We start from the raw sequence: 16978 nt of genomic DNA, 5'->3' as shown, positions 1-16978 counted from the left end.
TGTTTAAGGGTGAAGTGTACTGATGTCTGCAACTTTTTTTGAAATGCTTCAGAATAAGATGGATTGATAGATTAAGGGATGGATATTCAATAAAGCAAATATAGCAAAATATTATAGAACCTAAATGAGTATATGAGTGCTCACTAAACATACTCCCATCACAATATTTTATTATAAAGAATTTTTAAACATACAAAATAGTTGAAAGAAGTGTATTGCTTCAAGAGGAGTCAGCCTAAAGAAGGGATTTTTCTTTTTTAATAAAAAATTCAGACTTCCCTGGTGGTCCAGTGGTTAAGACTCTGTACTTCCAATGCAGGGGGCGTGGGTTTGATCCCTGGTTAGGGAACTAAGATCCCACGTGCCAAAACAATTAAAAAAAAAAAAAAAGTTGAATAAAAAATTCAATCTTTGACGAAGAGTTCTACTTAGATACTATAGATATCCAGAGGCAATCTCAAAACCACTTAAAAACTTTGATTAGTCAATTTAATCAATTTACTCCTCAATATTTATTTGTTTGTTTTAGCTGACAATGATAGAGAACATTCTACACTCAAGACACTATGCTAAAAGTGCTGGTTCATCTCCTCATTCTAGCACCAAGGGGTGGGGGGTGGTTTGGGCAGTCACTATTTGTCTCTGTCTGTAAAATCTGATTTATTCATCCCTTCTCAGTCTCTCAGGATTAACTAGGATACTGCACAGGGTAGCATCTTGAAAGGTCTCTTCCTACCACACCAGCTTCATCTCATACCATTCACTCTTGCTCCCTACGGCGCATCAACCATAATGTCCTGTGTTTAGTTCCTCCATGTTGAGCTAAAACCAGTGTTATCCAATAGAAGTATAATGCAAGCCACTAACACAAGCTACATATGTAATCTTAAATTTTCCAGTAGCTATATTTTAAAAGTTAAAAAGGAAAAGCAAGTTAAATTAATTTGAAAAAATATTTAACCCAATTTATCCAAATATTAACATTTCAACATATAATCAATATAAAAAGTTAATTACTTTAAATTCTTTTTTTCAGTACTAAGCCTGAAATCTGGTATGTATTTTACACTTATAGCACATCTATATATGAACCAGCAACATTTCAAATGTTCAGTAACCCCACTGGCTAGTAGCTACCATACTGAACATCACAGCTCTCAACTTTTACCTATTTTCAGGGCCTTTGGGCACTTAAAATGTTCCCTCTGCCTGCAATGCTCTACACTCCATTCTCTGCATGACTAGTATCTACTTATCTTGCATATCTTATTTTAAAAGTATCATCTCCTTAATGAGGCCTTCCTCTTAGCACTCCAAAATTCTCTACCCTACTCCTTTATATTCTGTAGGATTTATCAAAACCTGTAACTACTTATTTGCACATTTAATGTTTTTCTCTTTATTCCCCTCTGGAGTATAAGCTTTATAAGAGCAAGGACAAGGACCATTTCTGTATTGCTTATGATTGTACCCCTAGTACTAAGCACATGCCTGGCACATAGGAAGTGATCAACAAATATCTGTAGACTAATTAAGGGATAGATAAATAGAAGCACTGTAGAGATGCATTTGGTTTGTATGCATGTGGAAGTGTATATGTTTTGTCCCTATTCTACCAACCCACACATAAGAATATTCTCAGCAGCCATTCCCAAGTGGCCCGGGGCCTTAACAAATAGTCAACTTCAGACAACTCTCTGGCAACCGGCAATGGATAGAAACAACATGATTTTTGGAAAAAGAATGAACTGCAAATAGCTTTTAACATTCTCCAAGGAACCAGGATTTTTTTTTTAAGTCAAGGGAAAATGAAGGAAGTGCCACTGGTCAAGGCAGCACTCAAATGATCAGGAGCCAACACCAGATTTGGAGACAGATGATATGGATTAAAGATTCCAATTTGCAAACTCCCAGCTATGTTATCATGGACAAGCCACTTAACTTCTTTCCATCTGTAAAAATATGATGCATTAAGGACAGAATTAAATGAGATTGTATACGAAAGTGTTTTGAAAACAGTAAAGCCTAAATATATATTAATTGTCTCTAGGCTGCTTAGGAAACGTGGACTTACAAAAGTGTATCATAATGAATTTTTCCCCTTTGCTCATCTAGTTTCTTGTTTTAAGTTACTTTGCAGATTACATATAGATAACTTCTTGAACTGACCAAGCAAAATGTACCTGGACACCAAACAAAAATATCAGACTCTGGACCAGCCAGGTAATTCCAGATGGGAAAAAAATCTTAAATAGAAGAAAATGTTATAAAATAGTAATTCTTCAACAGGTGACTGGGGAACTAAGAGTCCTTCCAACTATACCAAGTCCCTCTCTACCCATGCCCCAACTGGAAATTTAAATTTTACTACTCTAGCCCACTGAGAATTGTTTCCATAGTGAAATACTGTTACTGATGGACTATGGGGATCATGGACTATTTTACTGTGGAGTAAGGGTGAGGGCAGGGGAGAGAAGAAGATAAAAAAAATTTTTTAATAAATAAAAAAATTTAAAAACACTGTCATAAAATATTTGAACTAAGAAGCTGGCATCAAATTTAATACATCTAACAGGAGAAGCCACCGCGGTGAGAGGCCCGCGCACCACAAGAGAGTGGCCCCCCCTCGCCGCAATTAGAGAAAGCCCATGCGCAGCAACGAAGACCCAACGCAGCCAAAAATAAATAAATAAGTAAATAAATTTATTCTTTAAAATAAATTTAAAAAAATTTAAAACATCTATGTGACAGCTGAGGAAAACGGAGGCTCAGGGTGGTTAAGTGACTTGACATAGTTACACAGTAATAATCATAAAAATGTCTTCAAATCCCAACTTGATCTCTCTGCTTCTAAATTTTCTAATCTGTAAAATGAGTATAAAACAGCATCTCTCTTATAGGATTATTCTGAGGAATAAATGAAAAACCAAATGTAAAGTACTTGGCACTGTGAAAGTCCCCAGTAAAAGGTCAGTTGTAATGAGGCTGAGGATGCTGATTTGTTCCTGATGTCGTTTATCCCCAACATACAATGAGGCTGGGGGGAGAAGGTGGCTGGGAAACAGGGAGATCACTATCCCAAACTCATTTTTAAAAAAGATTAGAAGGGTATAGATGAAACGCTATAATACTTAACTATTGGTTATCTTTCTACAATAAAACTCTGATAGATTTGTTGTTGTCCTTGTTTTACCTTTTATTCTTCTGTATTCTCCATATTTTCTACAAGAATCACATATTACTTTCATAATAAAAGAAACATAAATGTATTTTAAAAACAAGGGGGTTTGAGTAAAGACATTCAAATTGGAAGAGTGACTATCTGATGCTATTTTAGCTTGCTGGACCCTGGTTACCAACTCCTGGAAAAAAAAGTCTATTTAAATGATTAAGGAAAATCCGAGAAAATGCCCACACAATCTTAGAGCTAAAAGCACTTTTACAGGTCACTTAGTCCAAACTCCCAACTAATAGCCAACATGAGTCAAGCACTTTACAGCTTATGAATTGCTATGCATTTATCTATGGAGCTCACCTGATCCTCACAACACCATAAAAGTATAAGAGAGCTACAGTGTATTGGAAGAAGCACAAGCTCAAGAGTCAGAAGGACTGGTCCTCAAACCACAGCTATGCTGTACAGCCTCAGGCAATTCAATTAACCTCTGTTTTCACTTCTAAAAAATGGACATAAAATAATTCCTGTCTTAGCTAACCCAGGGAGTTGCTTAAAGAATAAAGTGAGATAACATTAGTGAAAGTACTCTGTACACTATCCAAAAGGCCATTCATCGTCTGAGCCTTGCTTTCCTGTCTGCTCTTACCACTCCCCACCTTGCACCCCATCCTCTAAGTGTACTAAACTACTCAGAGTTCCCCAAACATGCTCTCAAGCCTTCTAGCCCTCATACCTCTCTCTTTCAGGAAGGTCCTCCTTCTCCCTTCTCTTTCTACCTCTCCCCCACTGTCTTGATTAACCCCTGCTTATCTCTCAAAATCCAACTTAGGTGTCACTTCCATTGAGAAGGCTTGCCAGACCACCCCTATTTCAGGTGAAGTAGATGCCTTTCCTCTGTCTTCACATAGCACCAGTATATATATCCACGTGTCATTTTTTTCTCAATATAGTACAGTTGTCTACAGACATGTTTGTTTCTCAAATACAAACTTAAACGTAGGGACAAGGTATCATCTATCTGTTTCTTCACAGCCCATGACAATGCCTGAGGCTTAATATGTGTTTAGCAAATAAAGGGACTTTAGATGACAATTAAAACAGTTTTCATATAATAAGTACCAAAGACATTTATGCAAAATATTATAAGGCAGTACTTTTCAAACTTGGCTGCATATCAGAATCATCTATATCTTTTCAAGAATAGAGATTCCAAGAGATTTTGATTAAGTAGACCTGAGATAGAGCCCAGGCAACTGTATTTTCTTCACATCTTCACAAGTAGTTCAAACGCATAGCCAAAATTAAAAACCACTGCTTTACATAATTGCAGTCATAAAATTACAACAATTGTACCTAACACCTATATAACTTAACATCTTACAATTCATTTTCACATATGTTATTCATTTAATCTTCACAACAACCCTGTGAGTTAGGTATTATTTTTATTTTCCAAATGAAGAAACAGAGATTTAAATAAGTTAAGTGTCCAAGTAGGTCTTTGCCTAACTTCAAATTTAGTGCTCTTCCTTCTACATCTCCTTCCCTAGAAAAATGATAAATAATATTGCAATAATATACAAAGTACTATGAGGCAAGGATTCAAATGAGAAAGCCATCAATCCCTTTGTGCAAATCAGGGAAAGAGAGAATAAGGAAAGCTAGGCCTTGAAGATATAGGCAGGCAGATGAGGGTGGAGGCCACACATATACTGTCACTATCATTTATCATCCCAAAAGATTCAAAAGACAGATTCTATAAAGGAGAAAAATGTCCTTGCAGCCTCAGTTAGTACTTCGTCTGAAAGGGAAAGGGACATTGGAGAGAACTGGAAGTAGAAAAGTGGAAGAAAGCCCCATAAACAAGAATGAATTTCCCAATGCTGCATGCAAATTACCACACCCTGACTCCATGAATAAGAGCCAAAACATAATGGACTTTTTATAATTAAGACTTAGATAAATTTTAGAGAATTAATCAATACCAAACAAAATCATATTTATGAGGGATCAATAAACCTCTGGTTCTTCCTTGACTTGTTACTACACTATTCCTAAAGAGGGGATAATCTGGAGGATCCTGGCACATAGAAGATTTCTCCCATCTCAAAGACTAGATGGGAGAGCAGAGGAAGTTATTTATGAGAGATAAAGCTTAACACTAAAGCAGAAAAATGTATTACATTATGTTAATAAATCTACATTGGCAAAGGAAAAAATGAATATTCAGGCACAGGTGACTCAGACACGGATAAACTCTGATCTCTCAACTTCAGTAAAGAAGTGTTATCCTATAGGTCCGCAATATCATGACCATCTGGCAGAGTTTTATCAGCAATTATTTTTTGGGGGTTCAAACTATGGACTTCAGTTGGGATTTCTTAGTGAGAAGAGGTTAGAGAGATTAGAAAGCAATCTAAAAGGACATTTCTAGTCCCCCAAAGTTTAGCCTGATAGAGTTTAAAAGGCAATATGATATAGCGGCAAAAATAAAGTACATTTAGATTCAAAAAAATGTAGTTTTAAACCAATTATTTAGTCATTTGCTAATGATGCACCTTTGCGCAAGCCAATGGAAATATCTATTTCACATGGCTGTTGTGAAGACTGAACAAAACGCACCAGGGAAAGGTGCTATTCTTTTTCCTAATGAATGATAAATGTAAATCCATGTAAGTCTTTCTTCACCAGTCTTTCTATGCACAAAAAAAGAGAGGAGGCTAAATGAAGAAAGATGTTAACTCTCACAGCAGTACACTTACAAAACATTCCTACACCCGCCATACAGAAACATTAAAGCAGCTGGGGTAATGAACATGCCACATAACTGCTGGTATCAGATGGATATAGACTAGAACTGAGGTTTGCCACGTACTTTCAACAAAAGCTTAAACAAGTTCCCTTTGCCAGTCTGAGTTTCAACCTCCTTATCCATGATATAGAGATACTAGCAATCTTCTTACATGCTTATTTTGAAGATTGGAAAAAATATCTCGCATAGTATCTGGTACATAACAGTTGTTCAATAATGTAAGCTGCTGTTAATAAGTTTACCACCACCTAACAACCAGTTAACAAATTATACTTTTCAAAAGTTTCTTTACATTCAATGTTTTTTCAGTTGCTTCATAGCTGTAAGCTAGTCATAGCAACTGTTACTAACCCTATTTTACAGTTAGGACAAACAGCACAAAGATAAAATTACTTCCATAAGGTCATGCAGTAATATAGAGACTAAATTAAATGACTTTCTCTGGGTTTTATTACCCACCCCACCCCAAATTATAACATTAGTCTTTAGGAATTAAAATGAAACAGCATATTCTTTTTGATAAACTTAAACTTCTCTCTTTACTATTTAAAAAAAAGGTTTTTTCCCCTACTTTCTAGTCATGATTTAGAAAGATATAAAGGGGGGAAAGGAAAATTCATCAACAACAGAATTGAGAATTATCTCAAATTAGCAAATGCTGATTCTATCGTGATTTTTTTTTATTTTTTTTTTTGCTGTACGCAGGCCTCTCACTGTTGTGGCCTCTCCCTTTGCGGAGCACAAGCTGCGGACGCGCAACCACTGCGCCACCAGGGAACTATGACATTTTCTGGGCCTGCAAATGTTTTGTCTTAGAAGTTGCCAATGAGTGGTACACCAGGCCCTAGGCATTCACAACCTATTTGTTCCTTCACTGGCAACTTCAAAAGACCACATTTTTTTTTAACATGTTTATTGGAGTATAATTGCTTTACAATGGTGTGTTAGTTTCTGCCTTATAACGCAGTCAATCAGCTATGCATATACATATATCCGCATATCTCCTCCCTCTTGCATCTCCTTCCCACCCTCCCTATCCCACCCCTCTAGGTGGTCACAGAGCACCAAGCTGATCTCCCTGTGCTATGCGGCTGCTTCCCACTAGCTATCTCTTTTACATTTGGTAGTGTATATATGACCACATTTTAGATCAATCACACATAGGACCCTTTAGCTGAGAGTGGGTTTTTTGGCATCGTTAGAATTTGCACAGTAATTGAAGTGGCATTTCAAGTTCTATGCAATAGTAGCTTTCTTTTTAACATGTTCCAAAAATTTCTGTCTCCACCACCAATACGTGGATAGTATGGGATCAAAAGGTGCTTGTTGAGTGGATAAATGTGTGAGTGTTAGAATAGCTTCAGCATGACCATTGTTAATTCATAAAGAGAAATTTCAGACAGTTCATTGAGGCTTATTCTATCACTGATTGAAATGAGGCTATCTATTCAAATCAGAAAATATGCTGTTTAAGGCAGTCTACATTTCTTCATCCTCCTCACTCTTAAAACCTTCATCTTCTTTTTTTTCCCTAACCTCTTTTTTTTTTTTTATTTTTTTTTTTGCTGTACGCAGGCCTCTCACTGTTGTGGCCTCTCCCTTTGCGGAGCACAAGCTGCGGACGCGCTGGCTCAGCGGCCATGGCTCACGGGCCCAGCCGCTCCGCAGCATGTGGGATCTTCCCGGACCGGGGCACGAACCCGTGTTCCCTGCATCGGCAGGCGGATTCTCAACCACTGTGCCACCAGGGAAGCCCCTATCTTGATTTTTGTTTTACTTTTCCCCAATAAAGCCACCAACCTCTTAATTAAAAGATTTTAAAGTCTGCTTATCAAAATGATGCTTGTTTGATAAACTATTCCAAAACTGAGAAAAAAAAAATTAGAAAGACAGCTTTGTCCCATCTTTATGAGTATGCATCACTTTATCCCTCTAATTTCTTCTATGCATCACTTTATCCCTCTAATTTCTTCTTTTCCACACTTATCACATCATGTTGTAGTATCTTTAACTCCTTAAGGACTTGAACCACATCCTATGGATATCTGAACATCCTGCCCAAGCATGGGACCTGGCATATGGTAGAGAAGGACTCAACAAGGGTTTACAAATAAATGAATCAACAAATGAAGCCAATCTCCCAGAGGGAAGTTAGGAAAGGAGAAAACTGGATATGGTATCTTAGGGCTAATAAGAAAGTGAAAGAAACAAAACATTTTAAGAACTTCACAAGGAAGAGAAACCTTTGTGTGGAGTCAAACAGGCCCTTGTATGGCTTTAAGTATCACTAGAGAAAGACAGGAGATCAGGAAGAGATAGATTCAAGTTAAAAGGTTCAAAAATTAGGGTGCTTATTGCAAAACCACATGCAAGTTCCCAAGAAACAATCCTGGCCTAGGATATTTTAAGTGCAATTTTAAGGTCCTGGTTGAAAGAAAAAAAAAAAAAAATCCTCCAGGCTTCGGTGGAGAAAGATAGATGTAAAAGGGAAGAAAAGCTCAATCTAAAATAAATCCCCCAAAATGTCAGAATCCACTTGGCTTTGCATATTGGAGTGTGGTTCCTCTTCCTACTGAGAACTATTCTTGAATAAACACCCAATGTAGCAGCTGGCAGTAAATGGGATTAAATCATTTTTATATTATTCATTCAACAAATATTTGAGTGCCTGCTATATACAGTCACTATTCTAGGCCCTGGGATTAAAGCAGTAAATAAAACAAAATTCTCTGCTTTCAGGAAGCTTTCAATCAAGTGGCAAAAATAGATGATATGGAATGGAATGGAGTATAATAGAATAGGATAGGATGGAATGGAATGGAACAGAATGGAATAGATGGAATGGAATGTCAGGCAGTTTGTGCCATGGAAGAAAAAGGAGGGAGGCGGGAGGAGGGGAGGTGGCATGGAGCTGGTCTTACCAAAAGCAGATCTTTTAACCCAGTGATTCTCAAACTTTAGCAAGTATCAGAATCACCTGGAGGACTTGTTAAAGCAAATATTTGGAGTCCCCAACCCTAGAGTTTTTCATTTGTAGGTCTAGAATGGGACAAACAACTTGCAATTCTAACAAATTTCCTGATTGTATTGATGATGCTGGTGCAGAGACCACACTTGGAGCTAATTATTCTAACCCAAAGAATTAGGTAACCTCTAACTCATGGGTCTTGACTTGCTTCTTTATTCATACATTCATTTCAAACACTTTATTCACTGCCAGAAACTTTGCTAGGCACCAGGACTAAACAGATCCTGCCTTCAAGAAATTCACAGGTTCATGGAAAAGATAGGCACAAACTCAAATATTTGCAATAGAGAGCTATAGAGACCTCTAAGAGTGGTCTGTACATGAGCCAGAGGGTGAAAGAGCAACTCATTCTATGGAGGTAATAGGAGGAGAAACTAAGGGACTGCTTCCCAGAGGTCCAACAAGCACTTCTCCACAGGCAGGTACAGGGTGGCCTTCCAGGCAGAAAGAACAGCACGTGCAAAAGCAGAGATGAGAAGAGAGTAGCAGGGGAGTTATAGCAAATGAGGCTGCAAAGGCTGGCAGTATTCTCATCTCAGAGAGCTCCTTACTCATGTCAAGGTGTATAAAATTTTATCTTTAGGCAATGACTAATTGGGGTGGGGATAAATCACTGGGTTTTGTTTTACAAAGATCGCTCTGGATACACAGTGCCCTCCTTTTAGAAAGCACCCCTTCCTCCAAACCTAGCACAGGGCCTCATAACATGTGCTTAGTAAATGTATACTGAATTGAACTGAACAAGCTCTTTGTCAAGTGCTATTTTATAGATGAGAAGCAGGTCACCACCTTCCCTGAAGGACTCACTTTGGCCAGGACAAGACCTGAAAAACAGGTCCAGCAGCCTCAATTATTGCACACTACTCCCTGTACAACTGGAGTAGAGACTAGGGAAAGCCTTCATTGTTTACATGTCTACCTCACCCACTAGACTTTGAGCTCTTTGAAGACAGGGAGTGTCTTAATAGATTCTAAATCCCCATAGCCCTAGCAGGAGACCTGAAACACAGTAGCTCTCCAGACTCCAGTAATGTTGGGTAAATGAATGACTGAATAAGCAAATTTACCAGATAGACCCATGAGCTAACGTAGGTAAGCTTCAGCGAATGTTTCAGGGTCCATCATTCCAAAACGCCTTCTGAGAAGCAGTTTCTAGTTGAGGTGAGGTGGATTTCATATGCACCTGATTTAGGATTTCCCAAATAGGAACAAAAAAATGTTACAAGTGCTGTGGTAGAAATCCTACCAGGCCTCTGAGGGACCCAGTAAGAAAGTTTTGCCTGAGAGGAGTATGGGGGTGGATGCCAGCAAAGACTTCACACTGGGGGTAGTGGGGTGGGGGGATGCTTCAGTAGAGTCTTGAAAACTAAGTCGGCGGTAGACATCTGCCTGTTTCTAGGGCACAAAAGCAAACTCCTGGAACTTTAAGACTGGAAGTCACCTGCTCAAGGTCACACAGGAAGTAGATGAAGTCATAAGGTAAGACCAACGAGGAGGCATCTGTGTACTGCTGACTCCTGTTTTCTCCTGATAAAGTTGAGAGAGAGAACCCAAAGACACAGGAGGCAAAACTAAAGATTTTTCTCAGGAACAACTCTTCAAATAAAGGCTAGACTAGTGGATTCGAATTTTTATTGGTAACTATAGTACTAACCCTTCACTTCACCTTTCACAGTTCGGGGGGGGCGGGGGGAGCATAAGACAGTTACCCAAAGGGCTTAACAAACAACAAGCACTTTGCTCCCAACACCCACAAACACCCAAAACTTCTCAAGTATTCTTCCAAAACACTCCCGGTAATGTTTGCTGTGAAAATATTCAATACAGTAAAGGCTATAATAATCACGTCTTTTGAAATGGAATAATGAACATAAAGTAACTCCAATTCTCCTTTCCCCGTTTGTTTTTAACTCCACATGTTACAGAGTATTCCCGGGGTGGGGGAGGGGCAGCACAAGTCAAGCACTATCCACTCGTATTTTTCAAGGAGTTCAACTCTATAGGTGATTCCCCCCCACGGCCTGGACAGGGGTGATTTTTTCGTGCACAATGAATCTGACGCCGCCTTGCTAGGCTTCCCCGTCGCGGGCCAGGGTTAGGATCGGAGGACCACAAAGTTCGGGAGGGAGTCGCTCCCGGGGCCGGACCTGTCGGATCTCCCGTCCCCTCCCCTGCCCCTGTCCTCCCCCGGGCCCCTCGGGGCCCCAGGCGTCCGAGACTGGCGGCTGCGTCGGTCAGTACACAGGGGGCCTTTGTTGGTCCGACAGAAGCGGCCAGCCTCGCAGGGGCCGCCTCCGCCTCGCCTCACCTGGCGCCCCCGTCCAACCTGCCCCGCCGCGGAGAATGAATGGGCCCCGGCGCCCCACCCCGCGCCGCCCCAGCCCCACAGCCAGGGGTACCGGGCGGGAGGCCGGATCTCACCTTCCGCGCACGTTCGGCTTGACTCGGCTCCTCCTCCTTCTCCTGCTCGGAGGCGGCGGCCGAGCCCGGGAGTGAGCGCGCGAGTGCACGAAGGAACGCTTCACTTTCTCCCTCTCGCCGCCGCCGCCGCCGCCGCTCTCTCGGCGCCTCCCCACCCCGCTCGCGCCGGGGAGTCCCTCAGGACCGGGCGGGGGTGGGGGGGTGGTCAGCGACCGTGGGGGGAGTCGGATGGGGGGGAGGCGGAGGGAGCTAGGCGACTCGGCTGAGGGGGGTGCGTGTTCCCAGGGTCAGAGATGTGAGGAGCTCGGGTGGCCTCTGGGGAAGGAGGTGGGGAGACAAGGGGCTCTCGCGAGCGCGGGGCTCCTTGAAAGAGGGGATAAGAGTCTGAGGGAAAGCGTCTGTGGAGTAGGACAGCAGAGCCGGGGAGGGAGGCGGCGGGTAGGCGCGACAGACGAGCAGAGGGGAAGGGGGGAACCGTGAGGGGGCGTCTACGGTGCTGCCGACACCTTGGACTCCAGCTGCAGCTGCAGCCGCTGCCGGACCGCCTCCCCAACCTAAGCCGAGCTATTGTACGCCGGCCCCCGGGCCGACCGCCTCGCCCACTGGCCCCCGCCCTCTACCCCGCGAGGCTTAGGGGCCGGCGTTGCCCGGCTCGGCCCGCCTCCCGCAGGTGGGAGGGGGCGGGGAGGGCTGGACAGACCTACGTGAGCGAGGCCAACCGGGTTGGAGGGCGGGTAGCAAGCTCCTCGAATGACGTCATCGGTGCATGACGCAATAGGCTGGGGAAATCACCCGGCCGCCGCGTGACGTCATCGCGCCCGCGTCTCACCTCGAGCCCCGCACACTCTACAGGAGCAGGCTCCTTGGACGCGGGAAGGCTTTGGGACGGTTTCGAGGGGCGTTAGTGGTGTGTCGAAAAAGATGGCTCACCCCCTAGTCTTATGGTCCTCTTCAGGTTATAAAACACCACGGCATCTGCTAGCTCTTTGCCAAGCGCTGAATTTGGAAACTACCCCATCTCCTGGGACCTCAGAGCCAGACATTTATTATACTGTTTCTTTTTTTTTTTGGAGGGGGGAAGGGGGGCAAAGAAGTGATAATGGAGGTTTCAACTGCTGTTACAGACAGAAAAGAATGGGCTTCTTTTCCCGCTTTTCTCCTACCTGAAGCCTACATTCAACGCAAACCTTTTTCCTGAGCTCGGGTTCTGTATTTCCCAGTGCCTCTTCTATTTTCCAATGCAGTGCTTCCATACCCCACTGTACCTCAAATTCCACATGACCCAAACTGAAACAACATTAGTGACGAAGGGTTTGGAATCAGATTACTTTGCTTCAAATTCCAGCTATACAAATGTTAGTGACAGGACCTTAACATTTCTAAGCCACAATTTCTCTATACGTGTGTATCCTTAACTTGATCTCTTTAAGCCTCAGTTTTACCATAATAATAGCAAGTACAATTTAGCACGTATTAAACCCTTTGAAATGTTGGCTATTCCTACTACGTTTTTCCCCCAAGCTTGCAACTCACGTTACTTTCTGGTCTTAGAGAACGGACCGCCATCCAGCAGTCCACTGACCCAGAAACCTGAACATAGCCCCCATTCTTCCTCTCTCAACACTCTTATCAAATTGGTCACCAAGTCCTTGTAGAGTATCCTAACTATTTCTCAAGTCCTTGCCCTTCTCTTCACTCACTACCATCACCTAGACAAATAGAGCAGCTTTCAGTCTCTCCAGATTCAACCCATTCTTACTGGTGACCAGAATGTCCTTTTAAAACCACAGATCTGATGTCTTCCCCTGTTTAAATACTCTGAAGGGGTTTTGTTGCTTTCAGGATAAAATCTAATCTCCTTAACTTGGCACTGTACAACCTTGGTGCTTACACCAGCCTTTCTAGCTTCATCTCACATGGTATATCTTTTGTTCCAGCCACACTGAAATGATAATGTTCTTTGAACACACGTTTCTTCATGTCTCTAGCCCTTCTCTCTTTATCTCACTGGCCAACACCTATTCATTCTACAAAGCCCAGCTCAAACGTCCTTTTCATTTGTTCATTAAACTAATATTTCTTAAGTTTCCCTGAGCCTTCACAATGCTGTAATCTTATAATACTTCCATGCCTTTAATGGCATGTAGCAGACAGCATAGTAACTTTCTTTGTGTATCTGATGCCCTGAGTTCCTTGAGAGCAAGTCATATTCCTACCCGTACTATCCATATCCCCAATATCTAGAATAGTGCCTGACATATAGTAAGAATCAGTGTTATGAAAATGTATTTAATAAATGCTCACATAGTACTTACCTTGTGCCAGATATTGTTCTAAGCACCCTCTCTTTTAAACCTCTAACAACCCTTTGAGATAGACTATTATCCCCCCATTTTATTGGTGAGGAAACTGAGGTACAGAGGGGTTAAGTAACTTAACCCAAGATCATAACCCAGGAAATTAATTCTAATCTAAACTGTTTTTGCATGGTCTCAGTGGCGGGCAGAATAATGGCTCCCTAAAAATGTTCACATCCTAATCCCCAGAACCTATGAATATATTACCTTCAACGACAAAAGGGATTTTGCAGGTGTGATTAAATTAAAGATCTTGAGATGAGGTTATTCTAGATTGTCCAGGTGGATTCAGTATAATCACAAGGATCCTTAAACGTGGGAAAAGTAGGCAGAAGAGTGAGGAAGAGGTAGATTAGACTACAAAAGAGGTCAGATGTGAGATGTGATTTAATGTGAGGAGCACTCCATCCACCTTTTTTTTTTTTTTTTCTGCGGTACGCGGGCCTCTCACTGCTGTGGCCCCTCCCATTGCAGAGCACAGGCTCCGGACACGCAGGCTCAGCGGCCATGGCTCATGGGCCCAGCCGCTCCGCACTCCGTCCACCTTTTGAAGACAGAGGAAGAGAGCTACCAACTAAGGAATAAAAACAACTCCAAAAGCTGGAAAAGGCAAAAAATCAGATTGTTCCTTGGAACCTCCAGAAAGGAACAGAGCCCTGCCAACACCTTGATTTTAGCCCAGTGACACTAATTTCAGACTTCTGGACCACAGAACTGTAAAACAATGAATGTTTGCTGTATTAAGCCACTACAGTTGTGATAGTTTGTTACAGCAGCAATAGGAAACGAACAGTCTCAAGTCAAGGGTGACTGCTCTATGCTAACAAGTGGGAAGGGCTCCTTGTTAGAGGTGCCAGGTTCTCAGTTGCATCCACCCAAATGTCTCCATCCCAGGCCTCATCCCAGTCCCTACCCACAGGAATGCTGACTTTAGCATAAGAGAACAGTCAAGGGGTCTCTGACACCCCAACTATTACATTCTGGGCCTGATTTTCAGCATAATCTGCTCTGCAGGAAAAGAGGGTTTTTAAAAAATCTTCCATGTAGGTCTTCTGGATCTCATACATGTCCTAAATTGATAGGTGGATGACCTGAGCCTGAAATTCTCTTTCTTCAGGGCTTTTAAGATAGTTCCAGCCAATTCCATGAATTATAATTAACATTACTCCCATACCGTTCAAGTGCTAGAGCATGCATTCTCAATAATGACAATATCAACCCCCAAGGAAGTGAAAACTTGTTCTTAGTTGGGCAAAACACATCTTAGATCTTACAATGGTTTGTGTCCTCCAAAGCTCAACCCTATTTGACAAAATCTTATTCCTTAGTATTTCATTTCCCTGGCTAGGGATAATTTGTTGAGTTATAATTGATATACAACATATTATTCATTTTAGGTGTACAACATAATGATTTGATACATGTATATATTATGAAATGATTGTCACCATAAGTTCAGTTAACATCCATCACCATATATACAGTTACAATTTTTGTTTCTTGTGATGGGAACTTTTAAGACATACTCTCTTAGCAACTTTCAAATATGCAAAACAGTATGTTTAACTATAGTCACCATACTGTACATTACATTCCCCAGACTTATTTATCTTATAACTGGAAGGCTGTACCTTTTGATCACCTTCACCTCTTTTGCCCACCTCCCACCCAGAATACTTTAAATTAATTTAATTTTTCTCCCTAGGGGGACAATATTTTTTTTAATGGCTGAGAATCCCTGTGCTAGAGCTACTACATAATCTGGTGTATTCCTTCCACTTGCACTTCCAGTCTTCCACAGGTGAAGAATTTAGTCGTTGTGACTGCACAGCATATCAGGGGTTATCATTGCTCAACTTATCATCAACAACAGATTCCTTGTTGCCATCTGATCAGTGAGTGATTCAGTTCCAGAATCCATCCTGAGGGTGTTCACTCTGAGGTCACTCCTGGTATCAACTACCTAAGTTTAGATTTCCCAAAAAGCAGAGCCTAAGATAAATACTTGGGTTCAGGTAGTTTATTTGGGAGGTGATCCTAGAAAACAGAAATGAGACAAGGGGAAGGGAAAACCAACATAGAGTGTGTTATTGAGGGTCTCACTTCTGCCATAACCTCAGAGAAACATATAGAATGTCTCCCAGATTAGAACCATCTGAGAGGACTTCCCTGGTGGCTCAGCGGTTAGGAACCTGCCTGCCAATGCAGGCGACACGCGTTTGAGCCCTGGTCCAGGAAGATCCAACATGCCGCAGAGCAACTAAGCCTGTGCGCCACAACTACTGAGCCTGTGCTCTAGAGCCCACAAGCCACAACTACTGAGCCCACGTGCCACAACTACTGAAGCCCACGCACCTAGAGCCTGTGCTCTGCAACGAGAATCCACGGCAATGAGAAGCCCGCGCACCGCAACCAAGAGTAGCCCCTGCTCGCTGCAACTAGAGAAAGCCCATGCATAGCAACAGAGACCCAACGCAGCCAAAAATAAATTAATTAGTTAATTTAAAAAAAAAAAGAACCATCTGAGAGATGAGAGCTTTTATCCACAGGCTTCCATCCCTATTTGAATGATGATTGCCCCCAGGGCTGTTGACTCCCAAGGACCTTGTGACTTTGCTTCCAGGGCTACAGGTATCAGAGAAGGTCCTAAGGCAGAATAAGGAAAGATGTAAAGTGTATACTTGAGGTGACACACTAGCACCATGAGGAGAGTTGGAACTGTTTTCCAAAATTTCAGCTGAAATTAGATGTGGGTTAAAGGAATGTGACAAGTACCAGAGATATCTGCCACAGACTAAGTGGGTTTCTTTTATAGTTTCACATTATAAAACCAACTTCAGCAGATAACGCCAAACCTATGTTCCAAAATAATTGAACCAATTTACACTTCCACCAGCAATGAGAGTTCCAGCTGTTCCACATCCCCACCAGTACTTGGCATTATCAATCTTTATTATTTTAATCATTCGGTGGGTATGTAGTGATATCATATTATGTTTATCTGCATTCCTTTGATTACTAATCAGGTTGAAAACCTGTTCATAAGTTTGTTGGTCATTTGGATATCCTATTTTGTGAAGTGTCTGTTCAGATCTTTTGCTCAAGTTTTTTACATCAACTTTATTGGAGTATAAATTACATGTGATAAAAACACACCTATTGTAAGTGTTTAGCTTGATGGT

This window comes from Physeter macrocephalus, chromosome 16 (assembly GCF_002837175.3).
Source record: "Physeter macrocephalus isolate SW-GA chromosome 16, ASM283717v5, whole genome shotgun sequence".
In the NCBI taxonomy this organism is placed as follows: domain Eukaryota; kingdom Metazoa; phylum Chordata; class Mammalia; order Artiodactyla; family Physeteridae; genus Physeter; species Physeter macrocephalus.
This window is presented reverse-complemented; position numbering follows the sequence as displayed.